The sequence below is a fragment of the Falco punctatus genome (assembly GCF_963210335.1).
Source record: "Falco punctatus genome assembly, chromosome: 17".
Classification (NCBI taxonomy): domain Eukaryota; kingdom Metazoa; phylum Chordata; class Aves; order Falconiformes; family Falconidae; genus Falco; species Falco punctatus.
In genome coordinates this window covers 509,778-537,146 of record NC_137597.1, presented here as the reverse complement: position 1 = coordinate 537,146, position 27,369 = coordinate 509,778, and the positions used below count along the sequence as shown (strand labels likewise).

At 36.3% G+C, this 27,369-nt stretch overlaps 1 long non-coding RNA gene across 1 annotated transcript; it reads right to left on the bottom strand.

Moving 5' to 3' along the window:
- Nucleotides 1–11,293: 11,293 nt before the first annotated feature.
- Nucleotides 11,294–26,958, bottom strand: LOC308054379. Its single transcript, XR_013924089.1, has 3 exons — nt 26,655–26,958; nt 12,064–12,169; nt 11,294–11,391 (listed from the first exon to the last, which is right to left on the bottom strand). It is a non-coding gene; the product is annotated as an uncharacterized lncRNA (long non-coding RNA).
- Between the last annotated feature and the right edge of the window lie 411 nt (nt 26,959–27,369).

Genomic DNA, 27,369 nt, shown 5'->3' with positions numbered 1-27,369 from the left:
ACTCATCAGGCTTTTTTTCCCGTGAGACAATTTTTACCTATGGGACTTTTAACCTCTGAAACTTTGGTTTTTTACCCGTCAGATGTTATTTTACCCGTGAGATTTTTTTTACCTGTGCGACTTTTTTTACCATGACTTCTTTTACCCGTGAGACTTTTTTTTCCCATGGGAATTTTTACCCTTGAGGCTTTTTACCCATGAGAATTTTTCCCGTGAGACTATTTTTACCTGTGAGACTTTTCACCCGTAAGACTTTTAACCATGAGACTTTTTTTACCTGTGAGAATTTTACCAATGAGAATTTTTTCCCGTGAGACTGTTTTTACCTGTCAGACTTTTTTTACCCATGAGATTTTTTACCCATGAGAATTTTTCCACCTCTGAGAGTTTTTTTACCCGTAAGACTTCTCTAACCATGAGACTTTTTTTACACGCGAGAATTCTTAAACGTGAGATTTGTTTTACCCGTGAGACATTTTTTACCTGTGAGACTATTTTACCCGTTAGAGATTTTACCCATGAGATTTCTTTACCGGTCAGACTTTTTTGACACATCAGGCTTTTTTTCCCGTGAGACATTTTTTACCTATGGGACTTTTAACCTCTGAGACTTTGTTTTTTTACCCGTCAGATGTTATTTTACCCGTGAGACTTTTTTTACCTGTGAGACTTTTTACCCATGACCTCTTTTACCCGTGAGACCTTTTTTACCCATGAGAATTTTTACCCTTGAGGCTTTTTACCCATGAGAATTTTTACCCGTGAGACTATTTTTACCTGTGAAACTTTTCACCCGTAAGACTTTTAACCATGAGACTTTTTTTACCTGTGAGACTTTTTACCAATGAGAATTTTTTCCCGTGAGACTGTTTTTACCTGTGAGACGTTTCACCCATGAGACTTTTAACCATGAGAATATTTTTACCTGTGAGACTTTTTACCCATGAGAATTTTTCCACCTCTGAGAGTTTTTTTAACCCGTAAGACTTCTCTAAAAATGAGACTTTTTTTACACGCGAGAATTTTTAAACGTGAGATTTATTTTACCCGTGAGACATTTTTTACCTGTGAGACTATTTTACCCGTTAGAGTTTTTACCCATGGGATTTCTTTACCCGTCAGACTTTTTTGACTCATCAGGCTTTTTTTCCTGTGAGACATTTTTTACCTATGGGACTTTTAAGCTCTGAGACTGTGGTTTCTTACCCGTCAGATGTTTTTTTACCCGTGAGACTTTTTTTACCTGTGAGACTTTTTTTACCTGTGTGACTTTTTACCCATGAGAATTTATCCACCTCTGAGAGTTTTTTTACCCGTAAGACTTCTCTAAAAATGAGACTTTTTTTTACATGCGAGAATTTTTAAACGTGAAATTTGTTTTACCCGTGAGACATTTTTTACCTGTGAGACTATTTTACCCGTTAGAGTTTTTACCCATGAGATTTCTTTACCGGTCAGACTTTTTTGACTCATCAGGCTTTTTTTCCCGTGAGACAATTTTTACCTATGGGACTTTTAACCTCTGAAACTTTGGTTTTTTACCCGTCAGATGTTATTTTACCCGTGAGATTTTTTTTACCTGTGCGACTTTTTTTACCATGACTTCTTTTACCCGTGAGACTTTTTTTTCCCATGGGAATTTTTACCCTTGAGGCTTTTTACCCATGAGAATTTTTCCCGTGAGACTATTTTTACCTGTGAGACTTTTCACCCGTAAGACTTTTAACCATGAGACTTTTTTTACCTGTGAGAATTTTACCAATGAGAATTTTTTCCCGTGAGACTGTTTTTACCTGTCAGACTTTTTTTACCCATGAGATTTTTTACCCATGAGAATTTTTCCACCTCTGAGAGTTTTTTTACCCGTAAGACTTCTCTAACCATGAGACTTTTTTTACACGCGAGAATTCTTAAACGTGAGATTTGTTTTACCCGTGAGACATTTTTTACCTGTGAGACTATTTTACCCGTTAGAGATTTTACCCATGAGATTTCTTTACCGGTCAGACTTTTTTGACACATCAGGCTTTTTTTCCCGTGAGACATTTTTTACCTATGGGACTTTTAACCTCTGAGACTTTGTTTTTTTACCCGTCAGATGTTATTTTACCCGTGAGACTTTTTTTACCTGTGAGACTTTTTACCCATGACCTCTTTTACCCGTGAGACCTTTTTTACCCATGAGAATTTTTACCCTTGAGGCTTTTTACCCATGAGAATTTTTACCCGTGAGACTATTTTTACCTGTGAAACTTTTCACCCGTAAGACTTTTAACCATGAGACTTTTTTTACCTGTGAGACTTTTTACCAATGAGAATTTTTTCCCGTGAGACTGTTTTTACCTGTGAGACGTTTCACCCATGAGACTTTTAACCATGAGAATATTTTTACCTGTGAGACTTTTTACCCATGAGAATTTTTCCACCTCTGAGAGTTTTTTTAACCCGTAAGACTTCTCTAAAAATGAGACTTTTTTTACACGCGAGAATTTTTAAACGTGAGATTTATTTTACCCGTGAGACATTTTTTACCTGTGAGACTATTTTACCCGTTAGAGTTTTTACCCATGGGATTTCTTTACCCGTCAGACTTTTTTGACTCATCAGGCTTTTTTTCCTGTGAGACATTTTTTACCTATGGGACTTTTAAGCTCTGAGACTGTGGTTTCTTACCCGTCAGATGTTTTTTTACCCGTGAGACTTTTTTTACCTGTGAGACTTTTTTTACCTGTGTGACTTTTTACCCATGAGAATTTATCCACCTCTGAGATTTCTTTTACCCGTAAGACTTCTCTAACCATGAGACTTTTTTTACACGCGAGAATTTTTAAACGTGAGATTTATTTTACCCGTGAGACATTTTTTACCTGTGAGACTATTTTACCCGTTAGAGTTTTTACCCATGAGATTTCTTTACCTGTCAGACTTTTTTGACTCATCAGGCTTTTTTTCCCGTGAGACATTTTTTACCTATGGGACTTTTAACCTCTGAGACTTTGTTTTTTTACCCGGCAGATGTTATTTTACCCGTGAGACTTTTTACCCATGACTTCTTTTACCCGTGATACTTTTTTTTCCCGTGAGACATTTTTTACCTGTGAGACTTTTTTTACCTGTCAGACTTCTTTCTACATGTCAGATATTTTTACCATGAAAATATTTACCCGTCAGACTTTTTACGGGGACGACTTTTTTTACCCATGAGAATTTTTACCCTTGAGGCTTTTTACCCATGAGAATTTTTACCCTTGAGGCTTTTTACCCATGCTAATTTTTACCCGTGAGACTATTTTTACCTGTGAGACTTTTCACCCATGAGACTTTTAACCATGAGACTTTTATTACCCATGAGACTTTTTACCCATGAGAATTTTTCCACCTCTGAGAGTTTTTTTACCCGTAAGACTTCTCTAACCATGAGACTTTTTTTACACGCGAGAATTTTTAAACGTGAGATTTGTTTTACCCGTGAGACATTTTTTACCTGTGAGACTATTTTACCCGTTAGAGTTTTTACCCATGAGATTTCTTTACCGGTCAGCCTTTTTTGACTCATCAGGCTTTTTTTCCCGTGAGACAATTTTTACCTATGGGACTTTTAACCTCTGAAACTTTGGTTTTTTACCCGTCAGATGTTATTTTACCCGTGAGATTTTTTTTACCTGTGCGACTTTTTTTACCATGACTTCTTTTACCCGTGAGACTTTTTTTTCCCATGGGAATTTTTACCCTTGAGGCTTTTTACCCATGAGAATTTTTCCCGTGAGACTATTTTTACCTGTGAGACTTTTCACCCGTAAGACTTTTAACCATGAGACTTTTTTTACCTGTGAGAATTTTACCAATGAGAATTTTTTCCCGTGAGACTGTTTTTACCTGTCAGACTTTTTTTACCCATGAGATTTTTTACCCATGAGAATTTTTCCACCTCTGAGAGTTTTTTTACCCGTAAGACTTCTCTAACCATGAGACTTTTTTTACACGCGAGAATTCTTAAACGTGAGATTTGTTTTACCCGTGAGACATTTTTTACCTGTGAGACTATTTTACCCGTTAGAGATTTTACCCATGAGATTTCTTTACCGGTCAGACTTTTTTGACACATCAGGCTTTTTTTCCCGTGAGACATTTTTTACCTATGGGACTTTTAACCTCTGAGACTTTGTTTTTTTACCCGTCAGATGTTATTTTACCCGTGAGACTTTTTTTACCTGTGAGACTTTTTACCCATGACCTCTTTTACCCGTGAGACCTTTTTTACCCATGAGAATTTTTACCCATGAGGCTTTTTACCCATGAGAATTTTTACCCGTTAGACTATTTTTACCTGTGAAACTTTTCACCCGTAAGACTTTTAACCATGAGACTTTTTTTACCTGTGAGACTTTTTACCAATGAGAATTTTTTCCCGTGAGACTGTTTTTACCTGTGAGACGTTTCACCCATGAGACTTTTAACCATGAGAATATTTTTACCTGTGAGACTTTTTACCCATGAGAATTTTTCCACCTCTGAGAGTTTTTTTAACCCGTAAGACTTCTCTAAAAATGAGACTTTTTTTACACGCGAGAATTTTTAAACGTGAGATTTATTTTACCCGTGAGACATTTTTTACCTGTGAGACTATTTTACCCGTTAGAGTTTTTACCCATGGGATTTCTTTACCCGTCAGACTTTTTTGACTCATCAGGCTTTTTTTCCTGTGAGACATTTTTTACCTATGGGACTTTTAAGCTCTGAGACTGTGGTTTCTTACCCGTCAGATGTTTTTTTACCCGTGAGACTTTTTTTACCTGTGAGACTTTTTTTACCTGTGTGACTTTTTACCCATGAGAATTTATCCACCTCTGAGATTTCTTTTACCCGTAAGACTTCTTTAACCATGAGACTTTTTTTACACGCGAGAATTTTTAAACGTGAGATTTATTTTACCCGTGAGACATTTTTTACCTGTGAGACTATTTTACCCGTTAGAGTTTTTACCCATGAGATTTCTTTACCTGTCAGACTTTTTTGACTCATCAGGCTTTTTTTCCCGTGAGACATTTTTCACCTATGGGACTTTTAACCTCTGAGACTTTGGTTTTTTACCCGTCAGATGTTATTTTACCCGTGAGACTTTTTACCCATGACTTCTTTTACCCGTAATACTTTTTTTTCCCGTGAGACATTTTTTACCTGTGAGACTTTTTTTACCTGTCAGACTTCTTTCTACATGTCAGATATTTTTACCATGAAAATATTTACCCGTCAGACTTTTTACGGGGACGACTTTTTTTACCCATGAGAATTTTTACCCTTGAGGCTTTTTACCCATGCGAATTTTTACCCGTGAGACTATTTTTACCTGTGAGACTTTTCACCCATGAGACTTTTAACCATGAGAATTATTACCCATGAGACTTTTTACCCATGAGAATTTTTCCACCTCTGAGAGTTTTTTTACCCGTAAGACTTCTCTAACCATGAGACTTTTTTTACACGCGAGAATTTTTAAACGTGAGATTTGTTTTACCCGTGAGACATTTTTTACCTGTGAGACTATTTTACCCGTTATAGATTTTACCCATGAGATTTCTTTACCCGTCAGACTTTTTTGACTCATCAGGCTTTTTTTCCCGTGAGACATTTTTCACCTATGAAACTTTTAACCTCTGAGACTTTGTTTTTTTACCCGTCAGATGTTTTTTTACCCGTGAGACTTTTTTTACCTGTGAGACTTTTTACCCATGACTTCTTTTACCCGTGAGACCTTTTTTTCCAATGAGAATTTTTACCCTTGAGGCTTTTTACCCATGAGAATTTTTACCCGTGAGACTATTTTTACCTGTGAGACTTTTCACCCGTAAGACTTTTAACCATGAGACTTTTTTTTACCTGTGAGACTTTTTACCAATGAGAATTTTTTCCCGTGAGACTGTTTTTACCTGTGAGACGTTTCACCCATGAGACTTTTAACCATGAGAATATTTTTACCTGTGAGACTTTTTACCCATGAGAATTTTTCCACCTCTGAGAGTTTTTTTAACCCGTAAGACTTCTCTAAAAATGAGACTTTTTTTACACGCGAGAATTCTTAAACGTGAGATTTATTTTACCCGTGAGACATTTTTTACCTGTGAGACTATTTTACCCGTTAGAGTTTTTACCCATGGGATTTCTTTACCCGTCAGACTTTTTTGACTCATCAGGCTTTTTTTCCTGTGAGACATTTTTTACCTATGGGACTTTTAAGCTCTGAGACTGTGGTTTCTTACCCGTCAGATGTTTTTTTACCCGTGAGACTTTTTTTACCTGTGAGACTTTTTTTACCTGTGTGACTTTTTACCCATGAGAATTTATCTACCTCTGAGATTTCTTTTACCCGTAAGACTTCTTTAACCATGAGACTTTTTTTACACGCGAGAATTTTTAAACGTGAGATTTATTTTACCCGTGAGACATTTTTTACCTGTGAGACTATTTTACCCGTTAGAGTTTTTACCCATGAGATTTCTTTACCCGTCAGACTTTTTTGACTCATCAGGCTTTTTTTCCCGTGAGACATTTTTTACCTATGGGACTTTTAACCTCTGAGACTTTGTTTTTTTACCCGGCAGATTTTATTTTACCCGTGAGACTTTTTACCCATGACTTCTTTTACCCGTGATACTTTTTTTTCCCGTGAGACATTTTTTACCTGTGAGACTTTTTTTACCTGTCAGACTTCTTTCTACATGTCAGATATTTTTACCATGAAAATATTTACCCGTCAGACTTTTTACGGGGACGACTTTTTTTACCCATGAGAATTTTTACCCTTGAGGCTTTTTACCCATGCGAATTTTTACCCGTGAGACTATTTTTACCTGTGAGACTTTTCACCCATGAGACTTTTAACCATGAGACTTTTATTACCCATGAGACTTTTTACCCATGAGAATTTTTCCACCTCTGAGAGTTTTTTTACCCGTAAGACTTCTCTAACCATGAGACTTTTTTTACACGCGAGAATTTTTAAACGTGAGATTTGTTTTACCCGTGAGACATTTTTTACCTGTGAGACTATTTTACCCGTTATAGATTTTACCCATGAGATTTCTTTACCCGTCAGACTTTTTTGACTCATTAGGCTTTTTTTCCCGTGAGACATTTTTCACCTATGAAACTTTTAACCTCTGAGACTTTGTTTTTTTACCCGTCAGATGTTTTTTTACCCGTGAGACTTTTTTTACCTGTGAGACTTTTTACCCATGACTTCTTTTACCCGTGAGACCTTTTTTTCCAATGAGAATTTTTACCCTTGAGGCTTTTTACCCATGAGAATTTTTACCCGTGAGACTATTTTTACCTGTGAGACTTTTCACCCGTAAGACTTTTAACCATGAGATTTTTTTTACCTGTGAGACTTTTTACCAATGAGAATTTTTTCCCGTGAGACTGTTTTTACCTGTGAGACTTTTCACCCATGAGACTTTTAACCATGAGAATATTTTTACCTGTGAGACTTTTTACCCATGAGAATTTATCCACCTCTGAGATTTCTTTTACCCGTAAGACTTCTCTAACCATGAGACTTTTTTTACACGCGAGAATTTTTAAACGTGAGATTTATTTTACCCGTGAGACATTTTTTACCTGTGAGACTATTTTACCCGTTAGAGTTTTTACCCATGAGATTTCTTTACCTGTCAGACTTTTTTGACTCATCAGGCTTTTTTTCCTGTGAGACATTTTTTACCTATGGGACTTTTAACCTCTGAGACTTTGTTTTTTTACCCGGCAGATGTTATTTTACCCGTGAGACTTTTTACCCATGACTTCTTTTACCCGTGATACTTTTTTTTCCCGTGAGACATTTTTTACCTGTGAGACTTTTTTTACCTGTCAGACTTCTTTCTACATGTCAGATATTTTTACCATGAAAATATTTACCCGTCAGACTTTTTACGGGGACGACTTTTTTTACCCATGAGAATTTTTACCCTTGAGGCTTTTTACCCATGCGAATTTTTACCCGTGAGACTATTTTTACCTGTGAGACTTTTCACCCATGAGACTTTTAACCATGAGACTTTTATTACCCATGAGACTTTTTACCCATGAGAATTTTTCCACCTCTGAGAGTTTTTTTACCCGTAAGACTTCTCTAACCATGAGACTTTTTTTACACGCGAGAATTTTTAAACGTGAGATTTGTTTTACCCGTGAGACATTTTTTACCTGTGAGACTATTTTACCCGTTATAGATTTTACCCATGAGATTTCTTTACCCGTCAGACTTTTTTGACTCATCAGGCTTTTTTTCCCGTGAGACATTTTTCACCTATGAAACTTTTAACCTCTGAGACTTTGTTTTTTTACCCGTGAGACTTTTTTTACCTGTGAGACTTTTTACCCATGACTTCTTTTACCCGTGAGACCTTTTTTTCCAATGAGAATTTTTACCCTTGAGGCTTTTTACCCATGAGAATTTTTACCCGTGAGACTATTTTTACCTGTGAGACTTTTCACCCGTAAGACTTTTAACCATGAGACTTTTTTTTACCTGTGAGACTTTTTACCAATGAGAATTTTTTCCCGTGAGACTGTTTTTACCTGTGAGAATTTTCACCCATGAGACTTTTAACCATGAGAATATTTTTACCTGTGAGACTTTTTACCCATGAGAATTTTTCCACCTCTGAGAGTTTTTTTACCCGTAAGACTTCTCTAACCATGAGACTTTTTTTACACGTGAGAATTCTTAAACGTGAGATTTATTTTACCCGTGAGACATTTTTTACCTGTGAGACTATTTTACCCGTTAGAGTTTTTACCCATGAGATTTCTTTACCCGTCAGACTTTTTTGACTCATCAGGCTTTTTTTCCTGTGAGACATTTTTTACCTATGGGATTTTAACCTCTGAGACTTTGTTTTTTTACCCGTCAGATGTTTTTTTACCCGTGAGACTTTTTTTACCTGTGAGACTTTTTTTACCTGTGTGACTTTTTACCCATGAGAATTTTTCCACCTCTGAGAGGTTTTTTACCCGTAAGACTTCTCTAAAAATGAGACTTTTTTTACACGCGAGAATTTTTAAACGTGAAATTTGTTTTACCCGTGAGACATTTTTTACCTGTGAGACTATTTTACCCGTTAGAGTTTTTACCCATGAGATTTCTTTACCCGTCAGACTTTTTTGACTCATCAGGCTTTTTTTCCTGTGAGACATTTTTTACCTAAGGGACTTTTAATTTCTGAGACTTTGTTTTTTTACCCGGCAGATGTTATTTTACCCGTGAGACTTTTTACCCATGACTTCTTTTACCCGTGAGACTTTTTTTTCCCGTGAGACTTTTTTTACCTGTCAGACTTTTTTTACCCATGAGACTTTTTACGCATGAGAATTTTTCCACCTCTGAGAGTTTTTTTACCCGTAAGACTTCTCTAACCATGAGACTTTTTTTACACGCGAGAATTTTTAAACGTGAGATTTATTTTACCCGTGAGACATTTTTTACCTGTGAGACTATTTTACCCGTTAGAGTTTTTACCCATGAGATTTCTTTACCCGTCAGACTTTTTTGACTCATCAGGCTTTTTTTCCCGTGAGACATTTTTCACCTATGGGACTTTTAACATCTGAGACTTTGTTTTTTTACGCGTCAAATGTTTTTTTACCCGTGAGACTTTTTTTACCTGTGAGTCTTTTTTTACCCATGAGAATTTTTCCACCTCTGAGAGTTTTTTTACCCGTAAGACTTCTCTAACCATGAGACTTTTTTTACACGCGAGAATTCTTAAACGTGAGATTTGTTTTACCCGTGAGACATTTTTTACCTGTGAGACTATTTTACCCGTTAGAGTTTTTACCCATGAGATTTCTTTACCTGTCAGACTTTTTTGACTCATCAGGCTTTTTTTCCCGTGAGACATTTTTCACCTATGGGACTTTTAACCTCTGAGACTTTGGTTTTTTCACGCGTCAAATGTTTTTTTACCCGTGAGACTTTTTTTACCTGTGAGACTTTTTTTACCTGTGTTGACATTTTTCCCATGAGAATTTTTCCACCTCTGAGAGTTTTTTTACCCGTAAGACTTCTCTAAAAATGAGACTTTTTTTACACGCGAGAATTTTTAAACGTGAAATTTGTTTTACCCGTGTGACATTTTTTACCTGTGAGACTATTTTACCCGTTAGAGTTTTTACCCATGAGATTTCTTTACCCGTCAGACTTTTTTGACTCATCAGGCTTTTTTTCCCGTGAGACATTTTTCACCTATGGGACTTTTAACCTCTGAGACTTTGGTTTTTTACTCGTCAGATGTTTTTTTACCCGTGAGACTTTTTTTACTTGTGAGACTTTTTTTACCCATGAGACTTTTTACCCATGAGAATTTTTCCACCTCTGAGAGGTTTTTTACCCGTAAGACTTCTCTAACCATGAGACTTTTTTTACACGCGAGAATTTTTAAACGTGAAATTTGTTTTACCCGTGAGACATTTTTTACCTGTGAGACTATTTTACCCGTTAGAGTTTTTACCCATGAGATTTCTTTACCCGTCAGACTTTTTTGACTCATCAGGCTTTTTTTCCTGTGAGACATTTTTTACCTAAGGGACTTTTAATTTCTGAGACTTTGTTTTTTTACCCGGCAGATGTTATTTTACCCGTGAGACTTTTTACCCATGACTTCTTTTACCCGTGAGACTTTTTTTTCCCGTGAGACTTTTTTTACCTGTCAGACTTTTTTTACCCATGAGACTTTTTACCCATGAGAATTTTTCCACCTCTGAGAGTTTTTTTACCCGTAAGACTTCTCTAACCATGAGACTTTTCTTACACGCGAGAATTCTTAAACGTGAGATTTGTTTTACCCGTGAGACATTTTTTACCTGTGAGACTATTTTACCCGTTAGAGTTTTTACCCATGAGATTTCTTTACCCGTCAGACTTTTTTGACTCATCAGGCTTTTTTTCCCGTGAGACATTTTTCACCTATGGGACTTTTAACCTCTGAGACTTTGTTTTTTTACGCGTCAAATGTTTTTTTACCCGTGAGACTTTTTTTACCTGTGAGTCTTTTTTTACCCATGAGAATTTTTCCACCTCTGAGAGTTTTTTTACCCGTAAGACTTCTCTAACCATGAGACTTTTTTTACACGCGAGAATTCTTAAACGTGAGATTTGTTTTACCCGTGAGACATTTTTTACCTGTGAGACTATTTTACCCGTTAGAGTTTTTACCCATGAGATTTCTTTACCCGTCAGACTTTTTTGACTCATCAGGCTTTTTTTCCCGTGAGACATTTTTCACCTATGGGACTTTTAACATCTGAGACTTTGTTTTTTTACGCGTCAAATGTTTTTTTACCCGTGAGACTTTTTTTACCTGTGAGACTTTTTACCCATGAGAATTTTTCCACCTCTGAGAGTTTTTTTAACCCGTAAGACTTCTCTAAAAATGAGACTTTTTTTACACGCGAGAATTTTTAAACGTGAGATTTATTTTACCCGTGAGACATTTTTTACCTGTGAGACTATTTTACCCGTTAGAGTTTTTACCCATGAGATTTCTTTACCTGTCAGACTTTTTTGACTCATCAGGCTTTTTTTCCCGTGAGACATTTTTCACCTATGGGACTTTTAACCTCTGAGACTTTGTTTTTTTACCCGTCAGATATTTTTTTATCCGTGAGACTTTTTTTACCTGTGAGACTTTTTTTACCTGTGTTGACAATTTTCCCATGAGAATTTTTCCACCTCTGAGAGTTTTTTTACCCGTAAGACTTCTCTAAAAATGAGACTTTTTTTACACGCGAGAATTTTTAAACGTGAAATTTGTTTTACCCGTGTGACATTTTTTACCTGTGAGACTATTTTACCCGTTAGAGTTTTTACCCATGAGATTTCTTTACCCGTCAGACTTTTTTGACTCATCAGGCTTTTTTTCCCGTGAGACATTTTTCACCTATGGGACTTTTAACCTCTGAGACTTTGGTTTTTTACTCGTCAGATGTTTTTTTACCCGTGAGACTTTTTTTACCTGTGAGACTTTTTTTACCCATGAGACTTTTTACCCATGAGAATTTTTCCACCTCTGAGAGTTTTTTTACCCGTAAGACTTCTCTAACCATGAGACTTTTTTTTACACGCGAGAATTTTTAAACGTGAGATTTGTTTTACCCGTGAGACATTTTTTACCTGTGAGACGATTTTACCCGTTAGAGTTTTTACCCATGAGATTTCTTTACCCGTCAGCCTTTTTTGACTCATCAGGCTTTTTTTCCCGTGAGACATTTTTCACCTATGGGACTTTTAACCTCTGAGACTTTGTTTTTTTACGCGTCAAATGTTTTTTACCCGTGAGACTTTTTTTACCTGTGAGTCTTTTTTTACCCATGAGAATTTTTCCACCTCTGAGAGGTTTTTTATCCGTAAGACTTCTCTAAAAATGAGACTTTTTTTACACGCGAGAATTTTTAAACGTGAAATTTGTTTTACCTGTGTGACATTTTTTACCTGTGAGACTATTTTACCCGTTAGAGTTTTTACCCATGAGATTTCTTTACCCGTCAGACTTTTTTGACTCATCAGGCTTTTTTTCCCGTGAGACATTTTTTACCTAAGGGACTTTTAATTTCTGAGACTTTGTTTTTTTACCCGGCAGATGTTATTTTACCCGTGAGAATTTTTACCCATGACTTCTTTTACCCGTGAGACTTTTTTTTCCCATGGGAATTTTTACCCTTGAGGCTTTTTACCCATGAGAATTTTTACCGTGAGACTATTTTTACCTGTGAGACTTTTCACCCGTAAGACTTTTAACCATGAGACTTTTTTTACCTGTGAGAATTTTACCAATGAGAATTTTTTCCCGTGAGACTGTTTTTACCTGTCAGACTTTTTTTACCCATGAGACTTTTTACCCATGAGAATTTTTCCACCTCTGAGAGTTTTTTTACCCGTAAGACTTCTCTAACCATGAGACTTTTTTTACACGCGAGAATTCTTAAACGTGAGATTTGTTTTACCCGTGAGACATTTTTTACCTGTCAGACTATTTTACCCGTTAGAGATTTTACCCATGAGATTTCTTTACCGGTCAGACTTTTTTGACACATCAGGCTTTTTTTCCCGTGAGACATTTTTTACCTATGGGACTTTTAACCTCTGAGACTTTGTTTTTTTACCCGTCAGATGTTATTTTACCCGTGAGACTTTTTTACCTGTGAGACTTTTTACCCATGACTTCTTTTACCCGTGAGACCTTTTTTACCCATGAGAATTTTTACCCTTGAGGCTTTTTACCCATGAGAATTTTTACCCGTGAGACTATTTTTACCTGTGAAACTTTTCACCCGTAAGACTTTTAACCATGAGACTTTTTTTACCTGTGAGACTTTTTACCAATGAGAATTTTTTCCCGTGAGACTGTTTTTACCTGTGAGACGTTTCACCCATGAGACTTTTAACCATGAGAATATTTTTACCTGTGAGACTTTTTACCCATGAGAATTTTTCCACCTCTGAGAGTTTTTTTAACCCGTAAGACTTCTCTAAAAATGAGACTTTTTTTACACGCGAGAATTCTTAAACGTGAGATTTATTTTACCCGTGAGACATTTTTTACCTGTGAGACTATTTTACCCGTTAGAGTTTTTACCCATGGGATTTCTTTACCCGTCAGACTTTTTTGACTCATCAGGCTTTTTTTCCTGTGAGACATTTTTTACCTATGGGACTTTTAAGCTCTGAGACTGTGGTTTCTTACCCGTCAGATGTTTTTTTACCCGTGAGACTTTTTTTACCTGTGAGACTTTTTTTACCTGTGTGACTTTTTACCCATGAGAATTTATCCACCTCTGAGATTTCTTTTACCCGTAAGACTTCTCTAACCATGAGACTTTTTTTACACGCGAGAATTTTTAAACGTGAGATTTATTTTACCCGTGAGACATTTTTTACCTGTGAGACTATTTTACCCGTTAGAGTTTTTACCCATGAGATTTCTTTACCCGTCAGACTTTTTTGACTCATCAGGCTTTTTTTCCCGTGAGACATTTTTTACCTATGGGACTTTTAACCTCTGAGACTTTGTTTTTTTACCCGGCAGATGTTATTTTACCCGTGAGACTTTTTACCCATGACTTCTTTTACCCGTGATACTTTTTTTTCCCGTGAGACATTTTTTACCTGTGAGACTTTTTTTACCTGTCAGACTTCTTTCTACATGTCAGATATTTTTACCATGAAAATATTTACCCGTCAGACTTTTTACGGGGACGACTTTTTTTACCCATGAGAATTTTTACCCTTGAGGCTTTTTACCCATGCGAATTTTTACCCGTGAGACTATTTTTACCTGTGAGACTTTTCACCCATGAGACTTTTAACCATGAGACTTTTATTACCCATGAGACTTTTTACCCATGAGAATTTTTCCACCTCTGAGAGTTTTTTTACCCGTAAGACTTCTCTAACCATGAGACTTTTTTTACACGCGAGAATTCTTAAACGTGTAATTTGTTTTACCCGTGAGACATTTTTTACCTGTGAGACTATTTTACCCGTTATAGATTTTACCCATGAGATTTCTTTACCCGTCAGACTTTTTTGACTCATCAGGCTTTTTTTCCCGTGAGACATTTTTCACCTATGAAACTTTTAACCTCTGAGACTTTGTTTTTTTACCCGTCAGATGTTTTTTTACCCCTGAGACTTTTTTTACCTGTGAGACTTTTTACCCATGACTTCTTTTACCCGTGAGACCTTTTTTTCCAATGAGAATTTTTACCCTTGAGGCTTTTTACCCATGAGAATTTTTACCCGTGAGACTATTTTTACCTGTGAGACTTTTCACCCGTAAGACTTTTAACCATGAGACTTTTTTTTACCTGTGAGACTTTTTACCAATGAGATTTTTTCCACCTCTGAGACTGTTTTTACCTGTGAGACTTTTTTTACCCATGAGACTTTTTACCCATGAGAATTTTTCCACCTCTGAGAGTTTTTTTACCCGTAAGACTTCTCTAACCATGAGACTTTTTTTACACGCAAGAATTTTTAAACGTGAGATTTGTTTTACCCGTGAGACATTTTTTACCTGTGAGACTATTTTACCCGTTAGAGTTTTTACCCATGAGATTTCTTTACCCGTCAGACTTTTTTGACTCATCAGGCTTTTTTTCCTGTAAGACATTTTTCACCTATGGGACTTTTAACCTCTGAGACTTTGTTTTTTTACCCGTCAGATATTTTTTTATCCGTGAGACTTTTTTTACCTGTGAGACTTTTTTTACCTGTGTTGACATTTTTCCCATGAGAATTTTTCCACCTCTGAGAGTTTTTTTACCCGTAAGACTTCTCTAACCATGAGACTTTTTTTACACGCGAGAATTCTTAAACGTGAGATTTGTTTTACCCATGAGACATTTTTTACCTGTGAGACTATTTTACCCGTTAGAGATTTTACCCATGAGATTTCTTTACCCGTCAGACTTTTTTGACTCATCAGGCTTTTTTTCCCGTGAGACATTTTTCACCTATGAAACTTTTAACCTCTGAGACTTTGTTTTTTTACCCGTCAGATGTTTTTTTACCCGTGAGACTTTTTTTACCTGTGAGACTTTTTACCCATGACTTCTTTTACCCGTGAGACCTTTTTTTCCAATGAGAATTTTTACCCTTGAGGCTTTTTACCCATGAGAATTTTTACCCCTGAGACTATTTTTACCTGTGAGACTTTTCACCCGTAAGACTTTTAACCATGAGACTTTTTTTTACCTGTGAGACTTTTTACCAATGAGAATTTTTTCCCGTGAGACTGTTTTTACCTGTGAGACTTTTCACCCATGAGACTTTTAACCATGAGAATATTTTTACCTGTGAGACTTTTTACCCATGAGAATTTTTCCACCTCTGAGAGTTTTTTTACCCGTAAGACTTCTCTAACCATGAGACTTTTTTTACACGCAAGAATTTTTAAACGTGAGATTTGTTTTACCCGTGAGACATTTTTTACCTGTGAGACTATTTTACCCGTTAGAGTTTTTACCCATGAGATTTCTTTACCCGTCAGACTTTTTTGACTCATCAGGCTTTTTTTCCTGTGAGACATTTTTTACCTAAGGGACTTTTAATTTCTGAGACTTTGTTTTTTTACCCGTCAGATGTTATTTGACCCGTGAGAATTTTTACCCATGACTTCTTTTACCCGTGAGACTTTTTTTTCCCGTGAGACTTTTTTTACCTGTCAGACTTTTTTTACCCATGAGACTTTTTACGCATGAGAATTTTTCCACCTCTGAGAGTTTTTTTACCCGTAAGACTTCTCTAACCATGAGACTTTTTTTACACGCGAGAATTCTTAAACGTGAGATTTGTTTTACCCGTGAGACATTTTTTACCTGTGAGACTATTTTACCCGTTATAGATTTTACCCATGAGATTTCTTTACCCGTCAGACTTTTTTGACTCATCAGGCTTTTTTTCCCGTGAGACATTTTTCACCTATAGGACTTTTAACCTCTGAGACTTTGTTTTTTTACCCGTCAGATGTTTTTTTACCCGTAAGACTTTTTTTACCTGTGAGACTTTTTACCCATGACTTCTTTTACCCGTGAGACCTTTTTTTCCAATGAGAATTTTTACCCTTGAGGCTTTTTACCCATGAGAATTTTTACCCGTGAGACTATTTTTACCTGTGAGACTTTTCACCCGTAAGACTTTTAACCATGAGACTTTTTTTTACCTGTGAGACTTTTTACCAATGAGAATTTTTCCACCTCTGAGACTGTTTTTACCTGTGAGACTTTTCACCCATGAGACTTTTTTTACCTGTGAGACTTTTTTTACCCATGAGACTTTTTACCCATGAGAATTTTTCCACCTCTGAGAGTTTTTTTACCCGTAAGACTTCTCTAACCATGAGACTTTTTTTACACGTGAGAATTCTTAAACGTGAGATTTGTTTTACCCGTGAGACATTTTTTACCTGTGAGACTATTTTACCCGTTAGTGTTTTTACCCATGAGATTTCTTTACCCGTCAGACTTTTTTGACTCATCAGGCTTTTTTTCCCGTGAGACATTTTTCACCTATGGGACTTTTAACCTCTGAGACTTTGGTTTTTTACCCGTCAGATATTTTTTTACCCGTGAGACTTTTTTTACCTGTGAGACTTTTTTTACCTGTGTTGACATTTTTCCCATGAGAATTTTTCCACCTCTGAGAGTTTTTTTACCCGTAAGACTTCTCTAAAAATGAGACTTTTTTTACACGCGAGAATTTTTAAACGTGAAATTTGTTTTACCCGTGTGACATTTTTTACCTGTGAGACTATTTTACCCGTTAGAGTTTTTACCCATGAGATTTCTTTACCCGTCAGACTTTTTTGACTCATCAGGCTTTTTTTCCCGTGAGACATTTTTCACCTATAGGACTTTTAACCTCTGAGACTTTGGTTTTTTACTCGTCAGATGTTTTTTTACCCGTGAGACTTTTTTTACCTGTGAGACTTTTTTTACCTGTTTTGACATTTTTCCCATGAGAATTTTTCCACCTCTGAGAGTTTTTTTACCCGTAAGACTTCTCTAACCATGAGACTTTTTTTACACGCGAGAATTCTTAAACGTGAGATTTGTTTTACCCGTGAGACATTTTTTACCCGTGAGACTATTTTACCCGTTAGAGTTTTTACCCATGAGATTTCTTTACCCGTCAGACTTTTTTGACTCATCAGGCTTTTTTTCCTGTGAGACATTTTTTACCTAAGGGACTTTTAATTTCTGAGACTTTGTTTTTTTACCCGGCAGATGTTATTTTACCCGTGAGACTTTTTACCCATGACTTCTTTTACCCGTGAGACTTTTTTTTCCCGTGACACTTTTTTTACCTGTCAGACTTTTTTTACCCATGAGACTTTTTACGCATGAGAATTTTTCCACCTCTGAGAGTTTTTTTACCCGTAAGACTTCTCTAACCATGAGACTTTTTTTACACGTGAGAATTTTTAAAACGTGAGATTTATTTTACCCGTGAGACATTTTTTACCTGTGAGACTATTTTACCCGTTAGAGTTTTTACCCATGAGATTTCTTTACCCGTCAGACTTTTTTGACTCATCAGGCTTTTTTTCCCGTGAGACATTTTTCACCTATGGGACTTTTAACCTCTGAGACTTTGGTTTTTTCACGCGTCAAATGTTTTTTTACCCGTGAGACTTTTTTTACCTGTGAGACTTTTTTTACCCATGAGACTTTTTACCCATGAGAATTTTTCCACCTCTGAGAGTTTTTTTACCCGTAAGACTTCTCTAACCATGAGACTTTTTTTACACGCGAGAATTCTTAAACGTGAGATTTGTTTTACCCATGAGACATTTTTTACCTGTGAGACTATTTTACCCGTTATAGATTTTACCCATGAGATTTCTTTACCCGTCAGCCTTTTTTGACTCATCAGGCTTTTTTTCCTGTGAGACATTTTTTACCTAAGGGACTTTTAATTTCTGAGACTTTGTTTTTTTACCCGGCACATGTTATTTTACCCGTGAGAATTTTTACCCATGACTTCTTTTACCCGTGAGACTTTTTTTACCTGTGAGACTTTTTTTACCCATGAGACTTTTTACCCATGAGAATTTTTCCACCTCTGAGAGTTTTTTTACCCGTAAGACTTCTCTAACCATGAGACTTTTCTTACACGCGAGAATTCTTAAACGTGAGATTTGTTTTACCCGTGAGACATTTTTTACCTGTGAGACTATTTTACCCGTTAGAGTTTTTACCCATGAGATTTCTTTACCCGTCAGACTTTTTTGACTCATCAGGCTTTTTTTCCTGTGAGACATTTTTTACCTAAGGGACTTGTAATTTCTGAGACTTTGTTTTTTTACCCGGCAGATGTTATTTTACCCGTGAGAATTTTTACCCATGACTTCTTTTACCCGTGAGACTTTTTTTACCTGTGAGACTATTTTACCCGTTAGAGTTTTTAACCATGAGATTTCTTTACCCGTCAGACTTTTTTGACTCATCAGGCTTTTTTTCCCGTGAGACATTTTTCACCTATGGGACTTTTAACCTCTGAGACTTTGGTTTTTTACCCGTCAGATATTTTTTTACCCGTGAGACTTTTTTTACCCGTGAGACTTTTTTTACCTGTGTTGACATTTTTCCCATGAGAATTTTTCCACCTCTGAGAGTTTTTTTACCCGTAAGACTTCTCTAACCATGAGACTTTTTTTATACGCAAGAATTTTTAAACGTGAGATTTATTTTACCCGTGAGACATTTTTTACCCGTTAGACTATTTTACCCGTTAGAGTTTTTACCCATGAGATTTCTTTACCTGTCAGACGTTTTTGACTCATCAGGCTTTTTTTCCCGTGAGACATTTTTCACCTATGGGACTTTTAACCTCTGAGACTTTGTTTTTTTACCCGTCAGATATTTTTTTATCCGTGAGACTTTTTTTACCCGTGAGACTTTTTTTACCTGTGTTGACATTTTTCCCATGAGAATTTTTCCACCTCTGAGAGTTTTTTTACCTGTAAGACTTCTCTAACCATGAGACTTTTTTTACACGCAAGAATTTTTAAACGTGAGATTTATTTTACCCGTGAGACATTTTTTACCCGTTAGACTATTTTACCCGTTAGAGTTTTTACCCATGAGATTTCTTTACCTGTCAGACGTTTTTGACTCATCAGGCTTTTTTTCCCGTGAGACATTTTTCACCTATGGGACTTTTAACCTCTGAGACTTTGTTTTTTTACCCGTCAGATGTTTTTTTACCCGTGAGACTTTTTTTACCTGTGAGACTTTTTTTTCCCATGAGAATTTTTCCACCTCTGAGAGTTTTTTTACCCGAAAGACTTCTCTAACCATGAGACTTTTTTTACACGCGAGAATTTTTAAACCTGAAATTTGTTTTACCCGTGAGACATTTTTTACCTGTGAGACTATTTTACCCGTTAGAGTTTTAACCCATGAGATTTCTTTACCCGTCAGACTTTTTTGACTCATCAGGCTTTTTTTCCCGTGAGACATTTTTCACCTATAGGACTTTTAACCTCTGAGACTTTGTTTTTTTACCCGTCAGATGTTTTTTTACCCGTGAGACTTTTTTTACCTGTGAGACTTTTTACCCATGACTTCTTTTACCCGTGAGACCTTTTTTTCCAATGAGAATTTTTACCCTTGAGGCTTTTTACCCATGAGAATTTTTACCCGTGAGACTATTTTTACCTGTGAGACTTTTCACCCGTAAGCCTTTTAACCATGAGACTTTTTTTTACCTGTGAGACTTTTTACCAATGAGAATTTTTCCACCTCTGAGACTGTTTTTACCTGTGAGACTTTTCACCCATGAGACTTTTTTTACCTGTGAGACTTTTTTTACCCATGAGACTTTTTACCCATGAGAATTTTTCCACCTCTGAGAGTTTTTTTACCCGTAAGACTTCTCTAACCATGAGACTTTTTTTACACGCAAGAATTCTTAAACGTGAGATTTGTTTTACCCGTGAGACATTTTTTACCTGTCAGACTATTTTACCCGTTAGAGTTTTTACCCATGAGATTTCTTTACCTGTCAGACTTTTTTGACTCATCAGGCTTTTTTTCCCGTGAGACATTTTTCACCTATGGGACTTTTAACCTCTGAGACTTTGTTTTTTTACCCGTCAGATATTTTTTTACCCGTGAGACTTTTTTTACCCGTGAGACTTTTTTTACCTGTGTTGACATTTTTCCCATGAGAATTTTTCCACCTCTGAGAGTTTTTTTACCTGTAAGACTTCTCTAACCATGAGACTTTTTTTACACGCAAGAATTTTTAAACGTGAGATTTATTTTACCCGTGAGACATTTTTTACCCGTGAGACTATTTTACCCGTTAGAGTTTTTACCCATGAGATTTCTTTACCCGTCAGACTTTTTTGACTCATCAGGCTTTTTTTCCCGTGAGACATTTTTCACCTATGGGACTTTTAATCTCTGAGACTTTGTTTTTTCACGCGTCAAATGTTTTTTTACCCGTGAGACTTTTTTTACCTGTGAGTCTTTTTTTACCCATGAGAATTTTTCCACCTCTGAGAGTTTTTTTACCCGTAAGACTGCTCTAACCATGAGACTTTTTTTACACGCGAGAATTCTTAAACGTGAGATTTGTTTTACCCGTGAGACATTTTTTACCTGTGAGACTATTTTACCCGTTAGAGTTTTTACCCATGAGATTTCTTTACCTGTCAGACTTTTTTGACTCATCAGGCTTTTTTTCCCGTGAGACATTTTTCACCTATGGGACTTTTAACCTCTGAGACTTTGTTTTTTTACCCGTCAGATATTTTTTTATCCGTGAGACTTTTTTTACCTGTGAGACTTTTTTTACCTGTGTTGACATTTTTCCCATGAGAAGTTTTCCACCTCTGAGTTTTTTTACCCGTAAGACTTCTCTAAAAATGAGACTTTTTTTACACGCGAGAATTATTAAACCTGAAATTTGTTTTACCCGTGTGACATTTTTTACCTGTGAGACTATTTTACCCGTTAGAGTTTTTACCCATGAGATTTCTTTACCCGTCAGACTTTTTTGACTCATCAGGCTTTTTTTCCCGTGAGACATTTTTCACCTATGGGACTTTTAACCTCTGAGACTTTGGTTTTTTACTCGTCAGATGTTTTTTTACCCGTGAGACTTTTTTTACCTGTGAGACTTTTTTTTCCCATGAGAATTTTTCCACCTCTGAGAGTTTTTTTACCCGAAAGACTTCTCTAACCTTGAGACTTTTTTTACACGCGAGAATTCTTAAACGTGAGATTTGTTTTACCCGTGAGACATTTTTTACCCGTGAGACTATTTTACCCGTTAGAGTTTTTACCCATGAGATTTCTTTACCCGTCAGACTTTTTTGACTCATCAGGCTTTTTTTCCTGTGAGACATTTTTTACCTAAGGGACTTTTAATTTCTGAGACTTTGTTTTTTTACCCGGCAGATGTTATTTTACCCGTGAGACTTTTTACCCATGACTTCTTTTACCCGTGAGACTTTTTTTTCCCGTGACACTTTTTTTACCTGTCAGACTTTTTTTACCCATGAGACTTTTTACCCATGAGAATTTTTCCACCTCTGAGAGTTTTTTTACCCGTAAGACTTCTCTAAAAATGAGACTTTTTTTAACACGCGAGAATCTTTAAATGTGAAATTTGTTTTACCCGTGTGACATTTTTTACCTGTGAGACTATTTTACCCGTATAGAGTTTTTACCCATGAGATTTTTTTACCCGTCAGACTTTTTTGACTCATCAGGCTTTTTTTCCCGTGAGACATTTTTCACCTATGGGACTTTTAACCTCTGAGACTTTGGTTTTTTACCCGTCAGATGTTTTTTTACCCGTGAGACTTTTTTTACCTGTGAGACTTTTTTTTCCCATGAGAATTTTTCCACCTCTGAGAGTTTTTTTACCCGAAAGACTTCTCTAACCATGAGACTTTTTTTACACGCGAGAATTTTTAAACCTGAAATTTGTTTTACCCGTGAGACATTTTTTACCTGTGAGACTATTTTACCCGTTAGAGTTTTTACCCATGAGATTTCTTTACCCGTCAGACTTTTTTGACTCATCAGGCTTTTTTTCCCGTGAGACATTTTTCACCTATGGGACTTTTAACCTCTGAGACTTTGGTTTTTTACCCGTCAGATGTTTTTTACCCGTGAGACTTTTTTTACCTGTGAGACTTTTTACCCATGACTTCTTTTACCCGTGAGACCTTTTTTTCCAATGAGAATTTTTACCCTTGAGACTTTTTACCCATGAGAATTTTTACCCGTGAGACTATTTTTACCTGTGAGACTTTTCACCCGTAAGCCTTTTAACCATGAGACTTTTTTTTACCTGTGAGACTTTTTACCAATGAGAATTTTTCCACCTCTGAGACTGTTTTTACCTGTGAGACTTTTCACCCATGAGACTTTTTTTACCTGTGAGACTTTTTTTACCCATGAGACTTTTTACCCATGAGAATTTTTCCACCTCTGAGAGTTTTTTTACCCGTAAGACTGCTCTAACCATGAGACTTTTTTTACACGCGAGAATTCTTAAACGTGAGATTTGTTTTACCCGTGAGACATTTTTTACCTGTGAGACTATTTTACCCGTTAGAGTTTTTACCCATGAGATTTCTTTACCTGTCAGACGTTTTTGACTCATCAGGCTTTTTTTCCCGTGAGACATTTTTCACCTATGGGACTTTTAACCTCTGAGACTTTGTTTTTTTACCCGTCAGATATTTTTTTATCCGTGAGACTTTTTTTACCCGTGAGACTTTTTTTACCTGTGTTGACATTTTTCCCATGAGAATTTTTCCACCTCTGAGAGTTTTTTTACCTGTAAGACTTCTCTAACCATGAGACTTTTTTTACACGCAAGAATTTTTAAACGTGAGATTTATTTTACCCGTGAGACATTTTTTACCCGTGAGACTATTTTACCCGTTAGAGTTTTTACCCATGAGATTTCTTTACCCGTCAGACTTTTTTGACTCATCAGGCTTTTTTTCCCGTGAGACATTTTTCACCTATGGGACTTTTAACCTCTGAGACTTTGGTTTTTTACCCGTCAGATGTTTTTTTACCCGTGAGACTTTTTTTACCTGTGAGACTTTTTTTTCCCATGAGAATTTTTCCACCTCTGAGAGTTTTTTTACCCGAAAGACTTCTCTAACCATGAGACTTTTTTTACACGCGAGAATTTTTAAACCTGAAATTTGTTTTACCCGTGAGACATTTTTTACCTGTGAGACTATTTTACCCGTTAGAGTTTTTACCCATGAGATTTCTTTACCCGTCAGACTTTTTTGACTCATCAGGCTTTTTTTCCCGTGAGACATTTTTCACCTATAGGACTTTTAACCTCTGAGACTTTGTTTTTTTACCCGTCAGATGTTTTTTTACCCGTGAGACTTTTTTTACCTGTGAGACTTTTTACCCATGACTTCTTTTACCCGTGAGACCTTTTTTTCCAATGAGAATTTTTACCCTTGAGGCTTTTTACCCATGAGAATTTTTACCCGTGAGACTATTTTTACCTGTGAGACTTTTCACCCGTAAGCCTTTTAACCATGAGACTTTTTTTTACCTGTGAGACTTTTTACCAATGAGAATTTTTCCACCTCTGAGACTGTTTTTACCTGTGAGACTTTTCACCCATGAGACTTTTTTTACCTGTCAGACTTTTTTTACCCATGAGACTTTTTACCCATGAGAATTTTTCCACCTCTGAGAGTTTTTTTACCCGTAAGACTGCTCTAACCATGAGACTTTTTTTACACGCGAGAATTCTTAAACGTGAGATTTGTTTTACCCGTGAGACATTTTTTACCCGTGAGACTATTTTACCCGTTAGAGTTTTTACCCATGAGATTTCTTTACCTGTCAGACTTTTTTGACTCATCAGGCTTTTTTTCCCGTGAGACATTTTTCACCTATGGGACTTTTAACCTCTGAGACTTTGTTTTTTTACCCGTCAGATATTTTTTTATCCGTGAGACTTTTTTTACCTGTGAGACTTTTTTTACCTGTGTTGACATTTTTCCCATGAGAAGTTTTCCACCTCTGAGTTTTTTTACCCGTAAGACTTCTCTAAAAATGAGACTTTTTTTACACGCGAGAATTTTTAAACGTGAAATTTGTTTTACCCGTGTGACATTTTTTACCTGTGAGACTATTTTACCCGTTAGAGTTTTTACCCATGAGATTTCTTTACCCGTCAGACTTTTTTGACTCATCAGGCTTTTTTTCCCGTGAGACATTTTTCACCTATGGGACTTTTAACCTCTGAGACTTTGGTTTTTTACCCGTCAGATGTTTTTTTACCCGTGAGACTTTTTTTACCTGTGAGACTTTTTTTTCCCATGAGAATTTTTCCACCTCTGAGAGTTTTTTTACCCGAAAGACTTCTCTAACCTTGAGACTTTTTTTACACGCGAGAATTCTTAAACGTGAGATTTGTTTTACCCGTGAGACATTTTTTACCTGTGAGACTATTTTACCCGTTAGAGTTTTTACCCATGAGATTTCTTTACCCGTCAGACTTTTTTGACTCATCAGGCTTTTTTTCCCGTGAGACATTTTTCACCTATGGGACTTTTAACCTCTGAGACTTTGGTTTTTTACCCGTCAGATGTTTTTTTACCCGTGAGACTTTTCTTACCTGTCAGACTTTTTTTACCTGTGTTGACATTTTACCCATGAGAATTTTTCCACCTCTGAGAGTTTTTTTACCCGTAAGACTTCTCTAACCATGAGACTTTTTTTACACGACAGATATTTTTAAACGTGAGATTTGTTTTACCCGTGTGACATTTTTTACCTGTGAGACTATTTTACCCGTTAGAGTTTTTACCCATGAGATTTCTTTACCCGTCAGACTTTTTTGACTCATCAGGCTTTTTTTCCCGTGAGACATTTTTCACCTATGGGACTTTTAACCTCTGAGACTTTGTTTTTTTACCCGTCAGATGTTTTTTTACCCGTGAGACTTTTTTTACCTGTGAGACTTTTTACCCATGACTTCTTTTACCCGTGAGACCTTTTTTTCCAATGAGAATTTTTACCCTTGAGGCTTTTTACCGATGAGAATTTTTCCCGTGAGACTATTTTTACCTGTGAGACTTTTCACCCGTAAGACTTTTAACCATGAGACTTTTTTTTACCTGTGAGACTTTTTACCAATGAGAATTTTTTCCCGTGAGACTGTTTTTACCTGTGAGACTTTTCACCCATGAGACTTTTAACCATGAGAATATTTTTACCTGTGAGACTTTTTACCCATGAGAATTTTTCCACCTCTGAGAGTTTTTTTACCCGTAAGACTTCTCTAAAAATGAGATTTTTTTTACACGCGAGAATCTTTAAATGTGAAATTTGTTTTACCCGTGTGACATTTTTTACCTGTGAGACTATTTTACCCGTTAGAGTTTTTACCCATGAGATTTCTTTACCCGTCAGACTTTTTTGACTCATCAGGCTTTTTTTCCCGTGAGACATTTTTCACCTATGGGACTTTTAACCTCTGAGACTTTGGTTTTTTGCTCGTCAGATGTTTTTTTACCCGTGAGACTTTTTTTACCTGTGAGACTTTTTTTACCCATGAGACTTTTTACCCATGAGAATTTTTCCACCTCTGAGAGTTTTTTTACCCGTAAGACTTCTCTAACAATGAGACTTTTTTTACACGCGAGAATTTTTAAACGTGAGATTTGTTTTACCCGTGAGACATTTTTTACCTGTGAGACTATTTTACCCGTTATAGATTTTACCCATGAGATTTCTTTACCCGTCAGACTTTTTTGACTCATCAGGCTTTTTTTCCCGTGAGACATTTTTCACCTATGAAACTTTTAACCTCTGAGACTTTGTTTTTTTACCCGTCAGATGTTTTTTTACCCGTGAGACTTTTTTTACCTGTGAGACTTTTTACCCATGACTTCTTTTACCCGTGAGACCTTTTTTACCCATGAGAATTTTTACCCTTGAGGCTTTTTACCCATGAGAATTTTTACCCGTGAGACTATTTTTACCTGTGAGACTTTTCACCCGTAAGCCTTTTAACCATGAGACTTTTTTTTACCTGTGAGACTTTTTACCAATGAGAATTTTTCCACCTCTGAGACTGTTTTTACCTGTGAGACTTTTAACCATGAGACTTTTTTTACCTGTGAGACTTTTTTTACCCGTGAGACTTTTTACCCATGAGAATTTTTCCACCTCTGAGAGTTTTTTTACCCGTAAGACTTCTCTAACCATGAGACTTTTTTTACACGCGAGAATTCTTAAACGTGAGATTTATTTTACCCGTGAGACATTTTTTACCCGTGAGACTATTTTACCCGTTAGAGTTTTTACCCATGAGATTTCTTTACCCGTCAGACTTTTTTGACTCATCAGGCTTTTTTCCCCGTGAGACATTTTTCACCTATGGGACTTTTAACCTCTGAGACTTTGTTTTATTACTCGTCAGATGTTTTTTTACCCGTGAGACTTTTTTTACCTGTGAGTCTTTTTTTACCCATGAGAATTTTTCCACCTCTGAGAATTTTTTTACCCGTAAGACTTCTCTAACCATGAGACTTTTTTTACGCGCGAGAATTTTTAAACGTGAAATTTGTTTTACCCGTGTGACATTTTTTACCTGTGAGACTATTTTACCCGTTAGAGTTTTTACCCATGAGATTTCTTTACCCGTCAGACTTTTTTGACTCATCAGGCTTTTTTTCCCGTGAGACATTTTTCACCTATGGGACTTTTAACCTCTGAGACTTTGTTTTATTACTCGTCAGATGTTTTTTTACCCGTGAGACTTTTTTTACCTGTGAGACTTTTTTTACCCATGAGAAT